Source organism: Pithys albifrons, chromosome 1, assembly GCF_047495875.1.
Source record: "Pithys albifrons albifrons isolate INPA30051 chromosome 1, PitAlb_v1, whole genome shotgun sequence".
Lineage (NCBI taxonomy): Eukaryota > Metazoa > Chordata > Aves > Passeriformes > Thamnophilidae > Pithys > Pithys albifrons.
This window is the reverse complement of record NC_092458.1, coordinates 31783992-31798674: the sequence shown is the minus strand read 5'-3', so window position 1 is coordinate 31798674 and position 14683 is coordinate 31783992. Positions and strand designations below refer to the sequence as shown.

The following is a 14683-nucleotide window of genomic DNA, read 5'->3' as shown; positions in this document are numbered from 1 at the left end:
AAGGAAAGAAATCTAGTTTTATTGAACATCATTAATCCCTCTTTGTGTTACATACCACTATAAAGTGCATAGTTCTTTTCTTTGGGGAAAGGGTGATCTGTTGAAAAGAGAAACATTGCTTCCTCCAGTCCCTTTTACAAGGAGAATTTAATACACATGTTCAAAATGCAGAAGAAATTATCTAAAAGTCACATGAACAAAACTAGCAGAATTCTCAGAGCTACAAATTTCTTGACTGGACATGTGAAAATGATAGTTTACCAAACATGGTGCTAAGACAGACATCTAACTATGCTCAGATGGTTAGAAAAGATCAGATTCTGGTAGGGCCAGTGTCTCTATTGAGCATGATTAAGTAGCCCTGTATCTTAGTGAGGCTGAAGGGAGGTGGGCTGAATCATCACCCAGCTTGTCACTCATCTCCAGGGCTGCTGGGCCAGTCAGACACAGCTTCACAAAAGGCAGCAGTGCTGTTACGTGAAGGAAGCAATGGCATGAACACCATTTTTTAAAGAAAAATGTTTTAAATGTTTTTAGCAGAATTAGATTGGCATTAAGTTCTTAGATTGAAACAGACATAACCCAGAACTACTATTAATCTGGTTTGTTAACCCTGAATAGCAGTTTTCAGGTATGGAAACAATTCAAACCTTGACATTCTTTTAATTAACATTGTCAAAATTCAATATGAATGAAGAACAAGAATTTTTTTTAATATATGGAACTGCATACTCTTAATATCCATTTTCAAAACCTATCCTTCAGTATTCTTAATGTTCTATTTCATTATTTATAACAGAAAAATTACGAAAATCTAGCAAATGCCAGAAAGTACACCCACAAACCTGCTAATAAGTATTTATTTATGCCCATAGGAAAGCTTTAAAAAGTTTTCTATTCTTAGCAAGTTATGTAACTACTTCATCACATTAGGAGGGTTGTTGCAAGCTTTTTTTTTTTCAGAAAACAGCAAATACAAGACTAACATGCTGCAATATACATTTTTCATCCACAATTCTGCCAAAATGGATACTGGGGGCTACACTGGTAAAGAGGATTTCTAGGTGCTGCAGAGATACTATGGACCCTCTAGAAGTCCCCAGGTGCCACTGTTGCTCTCCACTCCAAGTGGTAAAAGAAGCACTACTCCACACACGTTCCTATTAAAAGATCTTTCATCCACAGTACCAAGATAAAGATATAATGTATCTGCATAACCTGGAGGTGGTGGCCCCCACACTATAGGACTGGAACAATTCTTGAAACTAAAATGGTCAGCCTGCTAGGCTGCATGGAGAGAAGGGTTTTTGATGATTATGCAGATGAATCACAATCGTATTTAAAAAACAAAAGGAAAAAAGCCAAACCCCTCTGCTCCCAGCTCAGATAGAATTTAATCCACAGAAATTATTCATCCTTTTGAAACTTTTGAAGTGCCATTTTTCTTGACATCTTAGTAGCCCATGCACTTTCTGTCAGACAGCTCTATTCAATGTGTCATGTCTATGCAATAAAGTTATCATGAAAATTAATGGTAATGTTATGAACCTCAGAATAAAAGCAATTAACTTTTTTCCCCCCCAATGCCAACAGTACAAAACCTCTACATCTTAATTAGTTCTCTATCATCTTAATATTTTGACACAACATGCAGTTATTAATTAAATAAAACACACTTTGGGGACTCATTTTCCATCATGATGGAGTAGTTTTGCTCCATGTTGACAAAGTGAATTTAGGTTTTACCATAGTCTGGGAAGAATCTCCTCACCAAAAGACTGTATTTCCTTGTATTTGGCTTGCGTGGCTGTGTTTTAGTAGCAGGGAAGCTACAGGGGTAGCTTCTGTGAGAAGCTACTAGAAGCTTCCTCCATGTCCAACAGAACCAATGCCAGCCAGTTCCAGCATAGACCCACTGCTGGCCAAGGCTGAGGTTAGACTAATTAGAAATGGTGGGAACACCTCTGCAATAATGTATTTAAGAAGGCATAAAAGTTATTGCACAGATGTATTGGGACCAGAGAAGGGCGGAGGGAGAACATGTGAAAGGATCAACTATGTAGACACCAAAGTCAGTGGAGAAGGAGAGGGAGGAGGTGCCCTAGGCGTGGGAGCTGAAACATCCCTGCAGCCCATGGTGAAGACCAGGCTGTCACCCTTAAGCCCATGGACGTTAATAGGAGAGCAGAGATCCACTTGCAGCCCATGAAGACCCACAACAGAGCAGGTGGATCCCTGAAAGGAGGCTGTGAACCTGTGGGAAGCCCATGCTGAAGCGGGGTCCTGTCAGAGCCCTGCAAACTGATGACAAGAGGAGCCCAAGCCAGAACACGTTTTCCTGGTAGGAGTTACGAATCTGGGGGGCCCCACTGTGGTGCAGCCTGTGCTTGAAGGACTGCACTCCATGGAAAAGTGACCTGCGTTGGAGCAGTGCGGTGAAGATTGTCTCTCATGGCAGGGACCCCATGATAGAACAGGGGAAGTCCTCCTTTCCCTGAGTGGCAGGCAGCAGGAACAACCTGTGATGAACTGACATATTCTCCATCTCAATGCACCACTGGCGGGGGAGGAGGTAGAGAGAGGGAAGGAGGAAGGGGAGAGAAAGTTGTTTTTAAGGTTTATTTTACTTCTCATTCTCCTCTCGTTCTCCTGCTCTGATTTGGTTAGTAATAAATATAATTAATATCCCCAAACTGAGTCTGTTTTGCCTGTGACAGTATCCGGTGAGTGATCTCTCCTGCTCAACCCATGAACCTTTTGTTGTATTTTCTCCTCCCTGTCCAGTTGTGGAGGAGAGTGATAGAGCAGCTTTGGTGGGTGCCTGACATCCAGCCAGGGTCAACCCACTACATTCCTTTTAAATGGACCAAACACAGACAGATCATACAAAATTCCTTTGTTTCTAGTCTCACAATAGAAAGAGAATTATCTTGTTCATAGGCATCATGTCAGCCCATAAACAACACCATACTGAGGATTAAAGTAATCCATTACAACATGTTTTTCTCACAGTAAAAAGAATAACATTATATTTTACTGAGTATCAAACAGATGAAATTTATTCTACCTTTTTCATTTACTTTTTTTGACACACAATCTGTGCAAATCAGTTAATGTACAGGATCTGATCCCTCAAGTGCTGTTACCAAGAGGAGTGCAGCTTCAGTACTCTGTTGAGAATTTACTGTGTTTTGTTCTTGTTTTCAGACGAAATGGGAAAGCTTTCCCATCATCATAGCAAACACAAATGCAGCTTTTTTTTCCTAATTATCACAGCTATTCAGACCTTGAAAATATGACTTGTTTTTGCTGTTAGCTGTACTGTGCAGATCTTAGGGGTGTCATAGAAACTAGGAATGATTCACTGGGAAGACTTGTTCCTTCTCAGTCAATACTGAACCAACAACCCACAACAACCCAAAGTAAATTGGTCTAGTGAAGATGGTATCTCTCTCGAAACAAGTTTTTGACACATTATTTGCTTTTCTCTATTCCTCTTAATAACTTGATTCAATAAAGCATTTTTCCTATTATTTTTTGTGCTACAGCTGTTTTACTGTATCTCTCTGACAAACTGTCAATTTTATTGTCATTTTAACAAAAGGGCAGAAGTAAGAGTTTTATAACAGAAAAATCCAACCCACCAACCAACCAAAAAAACCCCAAAGCCCAAACTGGGTGACAATGACTTTTGAATAACTTGTGTGAATTTTAGAAAAATAATCAAACAGTACAAAACATGGTACTTTTTAAAGTGCTGTCCTATCCTTAGAAATAATACAACTTTTATATCTAATGGCAGCCTTCCTCTTTATAAGAAAAATCCCTCTAAACTCTGAGTAATTTGTGTTATGCACAGCTGGGTACCATCTCCCTATGTCATTCAAACTAATTAAGATTGTGCAACTAAAATTTAAGTTTACTATATTTTGATGAAACTTGGCCCAAAAAACCCAGGAAGTTCTTTATCAGCTCTAAAGCATTAGCTTTTCAAAAAGATATCACACTCTGTGCATGTAATTGATTTTGCTTTAAGTAGGATGATTACTCTTTCCCCATTGCAGATGTTTTCTCCAAAATCCCACATGCAGTAGCTTGTTAAATAATTTTAAAGATAATGGATGACTGGAGAACTTCAGATGTCACAGTGGGATAGAGAACCTGGTCAGTTTAAGTTCAGTCACGTTGTGCCCAAGAGTCAGCACAGCCTGATCCAGTATCTATGTGTTGTATCTAATCTTCATTTGTATTCTTTCTTAAAATGTGTCAGGCATTTGACTAACAAAACCTGTGAAGATGTGTTTTTATAAAAGGCAGCAAACAGCAGTACAAGGCATCACCATATGATTGAGCAAATTCTGTGTTAAGATTGGTAGGTAGGGAGAGACAAAGGAGAAAGGGAAAATTACATACCACTATTTGTGTTTGTTGTAGTCCTCCCTCTTCTTTCACCCTACAAAACAAGATCCCATATAGCAAGCGTTATCTACCTACTAGGAAGCAGGAGGCAAAAAGACTGTCAATCACAGGGGTATTACATACAGTAAACTTCCACCCTTTCTCCCCCTTGCAGTTAACAAAAAAAAAAAAGAGAGAAAATTTGTAGAATTAGGAAATATGCTATTATGGAGAAAGTCTGTATAATGTAAAAAGGTGAAAGAGGGAGGAAGATAGGATAGCAGGATAAAAGACTATGACAAAGACAATCACTAGTATGTAATTTAGAACTTTGTAATTCCTGTCTCCTCCCATCCTACAAAACAAGATTCCATACAACAAGCAGAAGTGGTAAGAAATGAAATTGGGAGAAGTGATCCTCTTAATTGCCAGTGTGAAGACTCTTCAATCAAATCATCCAGTTTAAGCAGTAAGTCTTGATAACAGTAGTGGCAAGAATGGTATCAAGGATCAAATCTCAGCTTTGTATATAGCAGGTAATGCTGCCTCAGTCCTTTGGTCTGGAAGATAAAAATGCTTCCAATGGGCTGCTCATGAACAGATACACATGTAAGGTTTATCTGTACCCCACTGAGTATCTTCATAGCACTGCTTATTTCCGCTATTACTAAAAACTTCCCCTCTCATAGAATAAACCAGACATCTTCTTGATATGAGTGTGGTCTAGGTCAGGGAAGATGCAAGTTCATCTGATGGCTCTTAAGAAAACCAGCATTATACATGAATTGCTGAAGGAGAAAAACACATACTGCACAAACAACTTAATCTGGAAGTAGTCAGTTCAGAAAAATAATTAATTCTGACTCCAATGGCTGTTGTGTAGAAGTAAATTACAGGGCTTAAAGAACCACAGTGAAAATTTTGGACTATCCAAGTTTTGAAAAAGGAATATCTTTTCCTTACTGTCTGACAGGTTGTATCTTGAATATGCTAGGTACAGAAACTTCTTGAGGACTAGGAAGTGTTTTTTGATGATCTTTCTGGAAAGAGAAATGTATATCCAATAACTTCAGAGATCACTTGACAACAAAACTATCCTAAAATAAGAGACCTCCACAGATGTAAAACAGCTCCAGTGCTTAAAAACATGAAGAGAAACAGATGTTGTAACTGTAAGACAAATATGATGCAATTACTACCAGAGTGAGGTAGATTGTAGGCAAATTCAAGAAGAGTGAAAGAATATTTGTTAAAATACATGCATTGCCCCAGCACGTTATTGCACTGCTTTTACACACATTTAAGTGGGGAACTAATCCAAAGGCGAAATAAAGGGGAGTTAGATACTCATGCAACAACGGGTCAAATATTACACCAGGACAAGCTTTAAAAACTAAGTTTCCTGACAGCTTAAATACATGTGTCTTTTAACTGCTAGTTCTAAATGAACTGGCTTTGAGAAAATCATAAACCATTCTTCTATATCACTTCACACAGGAGTTGCAGTTTATTTACTAAGCTATAGAAATTGGAATATAATTAAGCTGTACATTTTGAAATAATTATTATACCACTGGGAAGCTTGCAAACTTTAGAGAGTGATCCCTTTTTGAACTTTCCTTTAGGACAATGTAATTAAGTCATCGAGTGTAGACAGAGCAAGAGGGAACAGCAATATGATGAAAGAAGTAAAATCCAAGAGAAGACAAAATAGGTTTTGTGGTTTTTTTCTTCAATAGTAAACCCAACAGAAGTAAAGTTTGATGGCAGGTTGAAGATTAAATAAACCAATTTAAAACAAACAAACAAAAACTCAGAGAAACTACAAGAAAACAGAAATGCACCGTTGGTCCTGGGGAACAGAATAATTAAAATAGATCAAAAGCAAAATAAATTAGCTATTTACCTTGTTGTAGCTACAAAATAATTTATAAACTTCAATTTTCAGACAGAAAAGAGAAGATAACTGTCAATGACACTCAATGAAACTGCAAAGCCACAGGTCACAAGAGAACAAGACAATGTAGCACCACCAGATGACCCACCAGATTAGGGAAGACAAGGTAAACTGAGTCCCATAGCTATGGCACACAGGCAAGTGATACAGCTATTCTAATACTCAGGAACTTTTGGCTTCCCAAATATTCCATTCATATCTGCATTACCTGAACCAGAACCTTCAACCAGGCTCAAAGGATCTTTTTACAAGGGCATTCAGTGATAGGACAAGGGAGAATGGCTTTAAACTGAAGGACAGAAGGTTTAGATTGGGTATTAGGAAGAAATTATTTGCTGTGAGTGTCGTGAGGCAATGGAATGGATTACTCAAAGAAGTTGTTTGCCTCATTCCTGAAATTGTTCAAGGCCAGGTTGGATGAGGCTTTGAGCAACCTGGTCTAGTGGAAGGTGTCCCTGCCTATGGCAGGGGGATTGGAACTAGAGAATCTTTAATCTATTTTTCAATCCAAACTGCTCTATGATTCTATTATAATCTTGCTACATAGATCCAGAGGATACAACACCTCTGCTGTCATACCTACAAAAATGTTTTCCAGGAAAGAAAGACAGAAATCCCAACGAGGAGTTGGAAGGAAACTCAAGCATGGGGATGCACTTCTGACTTTTTGGCTGTGGAGGCCAGTTTTACCCTATAGGCTCCTTGAGTTCCAGTCAAGTCCTGCTTATACACATCAGCCACCAAAGACAGGGGACAGCAGGCTTGGATTTCCCATAGGAGTTTAAACTCTGCTTCAAACACTTTTTCTTCAGCAGCAATATCCCAACAGACCCAGCAGTCAGATTACATCATCGTTAAATGCAGTTTGCTGTCAGATACACACTGCTTGCCCAGATTAACTGGAGAAAAGCCTGCACATAGTACGTAGTACAGAATACTCAAGGAGGCCCAGATCTCATTGCACAGTTCCGGTAATATGAGCATAATGCTCTTAGGCCTGTAAACTCTGCACTTAGTCATATGCATTCCAAGTAATACATATGATTTTCTCACCAGAAACAGGTAGATGGCCATGAAAATCAGAGACCACAATAAGAGATATCATTCACCTTTGGAAGATCTTTTGGAATGCAAAGTTTTAAAAAAAATTATAAGCAATTCCTGCAGTGCACAAATTGTTCTTTAGCAAAAATCATCAAAATATTGATTTTAATTAAACACATTTGACTGACATGAAATACATAATTTTTTATCATTCTTTCTCCTTCAGAAAAAAAATGTTTGATTTTAACCAGCTCTACTGAAGTTGCAGAACGTTCATGGGTTGAGGTGCTTTCCTCGTACAAAAGATGTAAAACGTTGGAAATACCTGTTGAAACACTGTAGTCAATCAAAATCTGACTTGACCTTTTTTTTTTGTGGTCATAAAATCATACCCTAAAGGTTTCTGAAAATTCACCTAAAAATCTCTGGAAAGATTTTTTTTCCTCAGAACAAAACTCTCCCATTTGAAAGTTGTCCTACCAGCCTGCAATGTAATTGTTCCTTTGGTAAAGTTTTGTATGTGTATAAATATCATTATTTGAACAACAGGTCCTGCTGGTCCCAGTAGCAGCCAGACATAGTGCAGTATGAGAAGCAGGCAGTACAGAACAAAGAGTAAAGAAGCTATTTCTGCAGAAGGGACAGCATTTTCTAGCTGGGACATGCTCTGTTTAGCAGGTGTTGAATGTGCACAGAATAAAGAGTATGAACTGAATGCCTATTTAAAAAAGGAGAATGACTAAATAATAAGAACAGTTACAAAAAGACCACCTTTTGGGCATTGGAGATGAAGGACAGTTTTATCGATTGTGAAGAACGCATCAGCTGACAGAATACTTGGGCGGGGAGGGGGGCAGGCGGGAGGAGGAAATACAGGGGAAATACAAAGGGAAAAAGCCAAGGATCATACAAGGACAAAAACACCATGCTGAGCGACCATTTACTGATTTCACAAAACAAACAAACAAAAACAACAAAAAACCCAACCAGAATGGAAGAAATGGAAATTTCCCCCAAAATCTGAAAAGACACTATGCCCAGCTGAATCTGCCGCCTGGATTTTGAGCTCAAACAGAAGATACACATTCAAATACTAGAACTTCTTGTTTCCTTGAAAGTCTGTTTGGCAAAGAAGGGGAAAAGATTTTTAAAAATAGAAAAAAAAAAAGGCAAAAACTACCAAAACCCAACCAATGGACCCTGGAACACTGAGATGTAGAATGAGGAAAATAGAAGGTTACAAATGAATCAACTGTGCTCTGCCAGGAAGTCAGTGATATTGGATATCACTGTGACAACATGCAGTGCTGAGAGTAGTACAATGTAATTTTCACACTTCTCCAAGAGGCAGGCAACCTGTGACACATGGGCCAATAAAGTTAAGAAAAGTATAAATATTATTTTTTCCCTTGGATATCTTTAAGGCATGTACAAAAATAGATATGCCTCATTCTTGAGCACTCAATTGTCCCTTGGAAAGCAAACCCTTGGACTCAGAAGCACAAGCTAGTGAGCTAAGGTAGCATACAACAGAATTCTTTATAGCTTCCACTATTAGATTTTCTTTCTGTTTCCTCATTTCAAATTGGTGGAGCTATATTTCTTGCTGTATGGAAATTTATTTTGTGGGCTAAGATAAGAAGCAACATATGAAAATAAAATTAAGATGAAGAGTGAAAAAAACAGAAAATTGTTTTGGACGATGTTCAGCTTTCTCTGAAAGATGAGCATAAAGAGCAGTATTGCAATTGCCACAAAACAGCAGCATCTTTGATGTTGGAGGTATAAGAAAGGATGGAAAATAACAAACTACCTACTAAATAAGAGTTCAGTTTTCAGGCCTTACTCCTATAACAATACTGCTCAAAAAAAAAAAAAGAAAAAAGTTAAAAAATACAAATCTACAATAATGGTAGCAGTTATTAAGTGAAGGAGACTGACATTTTTCACACATTTCAGATGGGCATGTAAACAACTTCACAAGACTGCACAATTTTTTTTCTCTAGAGTATTTTCACTTTTTAATTGTTATCCGTAAAAAGAAAATAATGGTGAATATATTCTAGACTGGGGATTTATCATTTGGGTCAGTTAGGCTTACGTACGAGATAGCTACTACAAATGCACACAGGTTGGAGCACACAGTGCACTGTGGGCATTTTGTAATTGTTTTGAAAAGTAACAAACCTCCTCTGACCCAACAGCCTTCATAGCGCAACCAAAGTTATCATATCTACATGTAACAGCTCAAAAATTGCAATATAATTATTATCGAGTCACAACAGTTAATCCCTCACTGGACTGCAGATAGGCGATGTGTCAACAAAATACCAGCTGTAAAACTGCAGCCATATAATTGAGTTAATTTTATTTATAAATGAGCAACTTTTGCAATGCCAAATTAGCTTCATAAACAATTACAGTTTGATAATACTATGTTTATTGTTTTAAGCCATTTTTACAAGAAGACAATGAATCCAAGTTGTCTTGAGGAAGAAAAGAAGATAGCATGAATTCTGTAGGATATAAGAATTGTAGTTAAGTGCCGGTCTTATGGGATATGATTATGGGGACTGAAGGAAAACCAGAAACTCAGAAAAGAAAACAAAATTACCAGGCTCATCCAAGAAATATTAGAATAACTACATGTGACATCTACCTTCCATTATAGTTCCTGCACTCACACATTTAAGAGATGCTGCTTCAAGACAGGATGTCAATCCTCACTTGTATGAAAGCTGGAGCATGACAATCCACTTTGCTTACTCTCAGCTTTTACAGTACACAGTGGATTTATGGACTAGAACCAGGCATCTGTAACACTACTTCATTATAAGTAACATGTCTAACTATACAACCTTTGTGCAAAGCTATTCAGTAGTGGCTGTCATTCATTTATTTGAAAAGACTATTTGATTCTTTAATTCCAGGACAAGATAGAGACATTTATTTGTAATATTTTGACTTTCCAGCCATATAAACATACTTGTTTTGTGTGTTTGAAAATACATAATGAATTATACCCTTTTTAATGTAAAGCAGTAATCTATGTGTGAATCTGATAAAATAATTACAATAGTATCCTCAAATTGCAGTCAACATCACACAATGGCCATCACAAAAGACAAGAAAAAATCCCCTAGCAACAGATGTGAAAGGTTTTATAAAAGAGAAGAGCAGGAACATGTGATGAGAAAAGAAAGAGTTACATGCAGGTTTTACATGAAAGTCAAGAAGACTGATGACAAGATACCTAAATGTTATTCCCAACTGTACAAGTTGAACCCTCATAAAGACACCTAAATGTTATTCCCAACTGTACAAGTTGAACCCTCATATTAATGGAGTAAGGAAGCAGACTTGGAGGGGAGAAAAGCGTTTGAGACAACAGAATAAGAGAAAGTGTGAAAGTGTGTGTGTGTGTGTGTGTGTGTGTGTGTGTGTGTGTGTGAGAGAGAGAGAGAGAGAGAGAGAGAGAGAGAGAGAGAGAAAGGGAGACTAACATAAAAAGAAAATAAAATAGAAGACAATGCATGAGGGAAGCAGGCATTCAAAAGAGCTGAAAACAGATTTTAAGATACTATAATTAGACTTGAAGAAATACATGGAAGAAACTTCCACACAATAACTAAAATGCAGGTAACTAAATGGTACATCAACATCTTTCTAAAAATCCCCGTTTTCTGTAGGTCTCAACAGCACACTACTCTGACTGCTTAAAACAGTTTTCAGAGCCTATAAAAATTATACAATATATATATGTGTTTAGACACACCAATTTAATGCCTAAGGTTGCAGAACTGCATTTGAATACTGAGGTCTTTCTGTATGCTATGATAATTCATTCTAACATATAAGAACCAGGTTGTTTTTAAACTAGTAAGTCCTCTCAAGTACTAGAATAGGAGTTGAGTTGACTAACATCAGTTTTAGAAGTGTTGATTATAACTCCTCAGTGCATTTTTCTCTTTTTCGTTAAAGTGTATTATGTGCTGAAGTAATAAGAAAGCATTGTTTGTAACAGCTTGAATTCAGAGCTAGCATTTTGTCCAGTCTGCATCTCAGACAGCTGTTGAGTGGTACCTAACCTGCATCAGCAATTATTAGGGGTCCAGCATATTATGCAGAATGACAAATTACTTATTTCCTAATTTATTTAAAAAAAAAAACCTCATTGTTCAACCTTCTACTAAAAAGGTCACAAGAATAAGATCAAAAGGAAAAAAAAAATTATACACTCCATAGAAAATTAAGCACTTACCTGCCTTTTGTACATTTTAAACCCTTTTTACAGTAAATATGACTCCCCATTTGTAAGTTGTTTTAACTTGCCATGTAAGACTAATTATTACAGACTGTATTTGTGCACATTCACTTGGTCCTGCTATAGTTCTCTAATGGCTGAATAAATGAACACTGACCTATCTCCTCCACATGCTATTCTGAGGAATAAAAGCCATTAAGAAATGCTTTGTGGATATTTTTCCTAATTTCCCGGCTTCCACTGAGGTACCAGAAAAAGATTTTCCAAAATGCTTAGCAACTGACATATTTAGCATTAAAAAAAAAAAAAAAGCTGATGTCTTATTTTGATAACTAGATAAGATTGGAGTACCTTGCCGATGTTTTAGAAAAAGAAAAATCTAGTTTAGGAAACCTAAACTAGTCTTCTTACATTGACACCAAGTGGAAATTACCTTTATGATACTGGAGTTTACTTGAACCTGAAATATATTTGCAGTATTATGTCCAGCTCTGCAAGCATAGCAAGTGGAAAAGAGATATAGTCTGCTATACACTTAACTTTTCAGAAATAATAAAGGACAGTATAAGACATACATAAAAATTAAGATGCAAAGCAAGAATCTGGTAGTTTAAATGTACTTAGAGCTTCTGAAATAGAAAGTGTATTTTACCAAGGGTATAAACCCTGATAGTTCCTAATATGTAAAACAAAAGTCATCTGGGTTAAATACTTCATTACTATTGTCTGATTTAAGACTTTAATTTCCTAACCAGCTGTCCCTCAAAAGAGTATTATTTAATCTGGCTTCACATCCCACTATCGAATATTTCACAGAAAAAATATGAATTTGTTTCCACCTCAAGGAGTCCCAAAATTTCTTAACAAGTAAAGCAAACGCAACAGAATTGGATTTCACATCAGCCAGCATAGTAATCATAAATGTGATAACCTTGCTGCAGCAAAGCTGCCCAAAGGGAAGCTATTGATATTCCCCTAGATGAGCCCCAAGATGCATGTGATCCTCCCAGATCTGTAATACTGCTCCTGCCCATCACTGGGTGATGGATGACACCTGTAAACACTTGGAAATTGCATAATTCAGTGCCCCTATGTGTGTGCAGTGTGTGCTTTCCCTCTTACTTCTCATGTATGAACACTGTTTATATACCAGGGAACATGAACAAACCGCCAGATGATGTGTAACAGTACAGAAAATGGGACCTGTCACTGCTCATCATGAGTTTCTGAAGCCAACAGTGTCTCCTCACAATCTATTTGTGAAGGTTCCTCAGAGGAGCAGAGGACAGACATTTTTAAGGATGACAGCAATCTCCATTCTAGACCTCTCTAACAGCTGACAGCCAGGCAAATCCTAGGCTACACTGTACACAGCCTCCTTCAAATTTCTGCAGGAGACCGATATTCAATTGCCAGGGAAAAAAATCCATTATTCTGCTCAAATGTGCAGATTTCTGAAGAACATTATGGAATATTCTGACCCTGTCAAGTACTCAAAGTTGGATTTAATCTAGCATTATGTGATCTCCAGAGAGGAAAATTAATCCCTGAACAAAGCAGTTCAAATGAAGCAGCTATGGGTACTGCCTGAAAGAGGACATGTGTTTTGTAGCTGAAGAAGTCGGTCCTGCAAATTCAAGAGCTCTTTGCAATATCTGTAGGGCTCTTATCACTTCTCAAGATAACATGAGTTGTTGGAATTCACTTTAAAGAAGCCTCTGAGAGTCTTAAATGGTTTAGAAAATAACACTTGTTCTGTTTTCCCATTTGCATCTTAAAAGATAACTTGGGAAAAAAAATTATACCATCCAAAAAAGAAAATCCCTAATTTAATAACATCAACATCTCAGTCACATGAACTGGAATATTCTAACTAAAAATCATAAGTAAAATATCTCCCACTTGATAGGTGATTAAAGCCACAAAAAAGAAATATTGTTCAAATAAATACAGATGAACACTTCTCTTCTTTGAGTAATCTGATTGTAGTCAATCAATTACATAGATATCCATAAGAATGAGGAACTTATTTTTGTAACATGAAAACACACTCTATCCAACTTCAGCTTAGGAGAAGAGTAATATTGTCACTGAAGTACAGCTGAAAATTTTAGCTACCACCTTAACTTCTAAATCTCACCACCACTACCACCCCTTGCTGATTCAAAGAAACCTCTTCTGTACTTATACAGATGCAGGGTATAGATTGCTGAATTTTCACATTACAAATCCTGGATGGATATTCAGTATGTGTCATCACAGTTAACACATCACTATAAAGAAAATCAAAAGAGAGCAGACCAGGCAATTTTGAAAATATTGCCTCTAGATTTTACTGATTTAATTATCATATTCAACAGCAAATTTAAGATGATAAATGAACTAGGTTTTTTTCCAACAAATATTTCAGCTTAATCAATAGCTTGCACAACAAGCCACAGCTTCGGGACGTTCTCTTGATTTAAGCACTTGTAATAATGCAGTGTCAAATATAGTTAAATTATTCTCTAGTAAACTACTGTCTTTGGCTCTGGTTAAAAGAAAGCTTCCAAATTCTACCCAGTTAATAATTTTTCACTAAGTTCTACATGAAATTAAGATTTCCAAATCTTACTGAAATTTTCTCATACTGCTAGGAAATTCTTTGATGATATTAAAGAGGTTTACAAAAAAAAAGGAACAAAATAAAAAAGGGATAAGTTCTTCCTCTTCACAGAGAAAATGTCCCTCTTAGCTGGCAGCAGGAGGTGTGACAAATAAGCTGTTCCCGAGGAACAAGAGGAAATCAGCTGTTATTGACATAAAGGGATGATGATGCCACACTTCAAAGAGACTGTATGTGCAAGAATACTGAACCTTCTGGACACAGTGTCCTCATATGGGACAAATTCAGCCCACTGTGAACCTACCACATATTAAGTCACTTGAAGCATGTGAATACAATTCCTTCAGTCTCATAAAGCCTCTTATATGGGATTTCTGAAGCCAGTAGGACTTCAGCAGCTTGCCAGTCAATTTTT

The 14683-nt window shown here is 37.1% G+C and overlaps 1 protein-coding gene across 3 annotated transcripts in view; it reads right to left on the bottom strand.

Moving 5' to 3' along the window:
• FGF14 (fibroblast growth factor 14) overlaps positions 1 to 14683 on the bottom strand; it is a 423741-nt gene that overhangs the window by 184949 nt on the left and 224109 nt on the right. Inside the window, exon 2 of one of the 3 annotated variants that reach the window (XM_071548833.1) lies at positions 4414 to 4453. The exons of the other annotated variants lie outside the window; for them this stretch is intronic. The gene's annotated coding sequence lies outside the window, so the exon portion shown is untranslated. The remainder of the gene's footprint in view (positions 1 to 4413; positions 4454 to 14683) is intronic. 3 annotated transcript variants of the gene reach the window in all.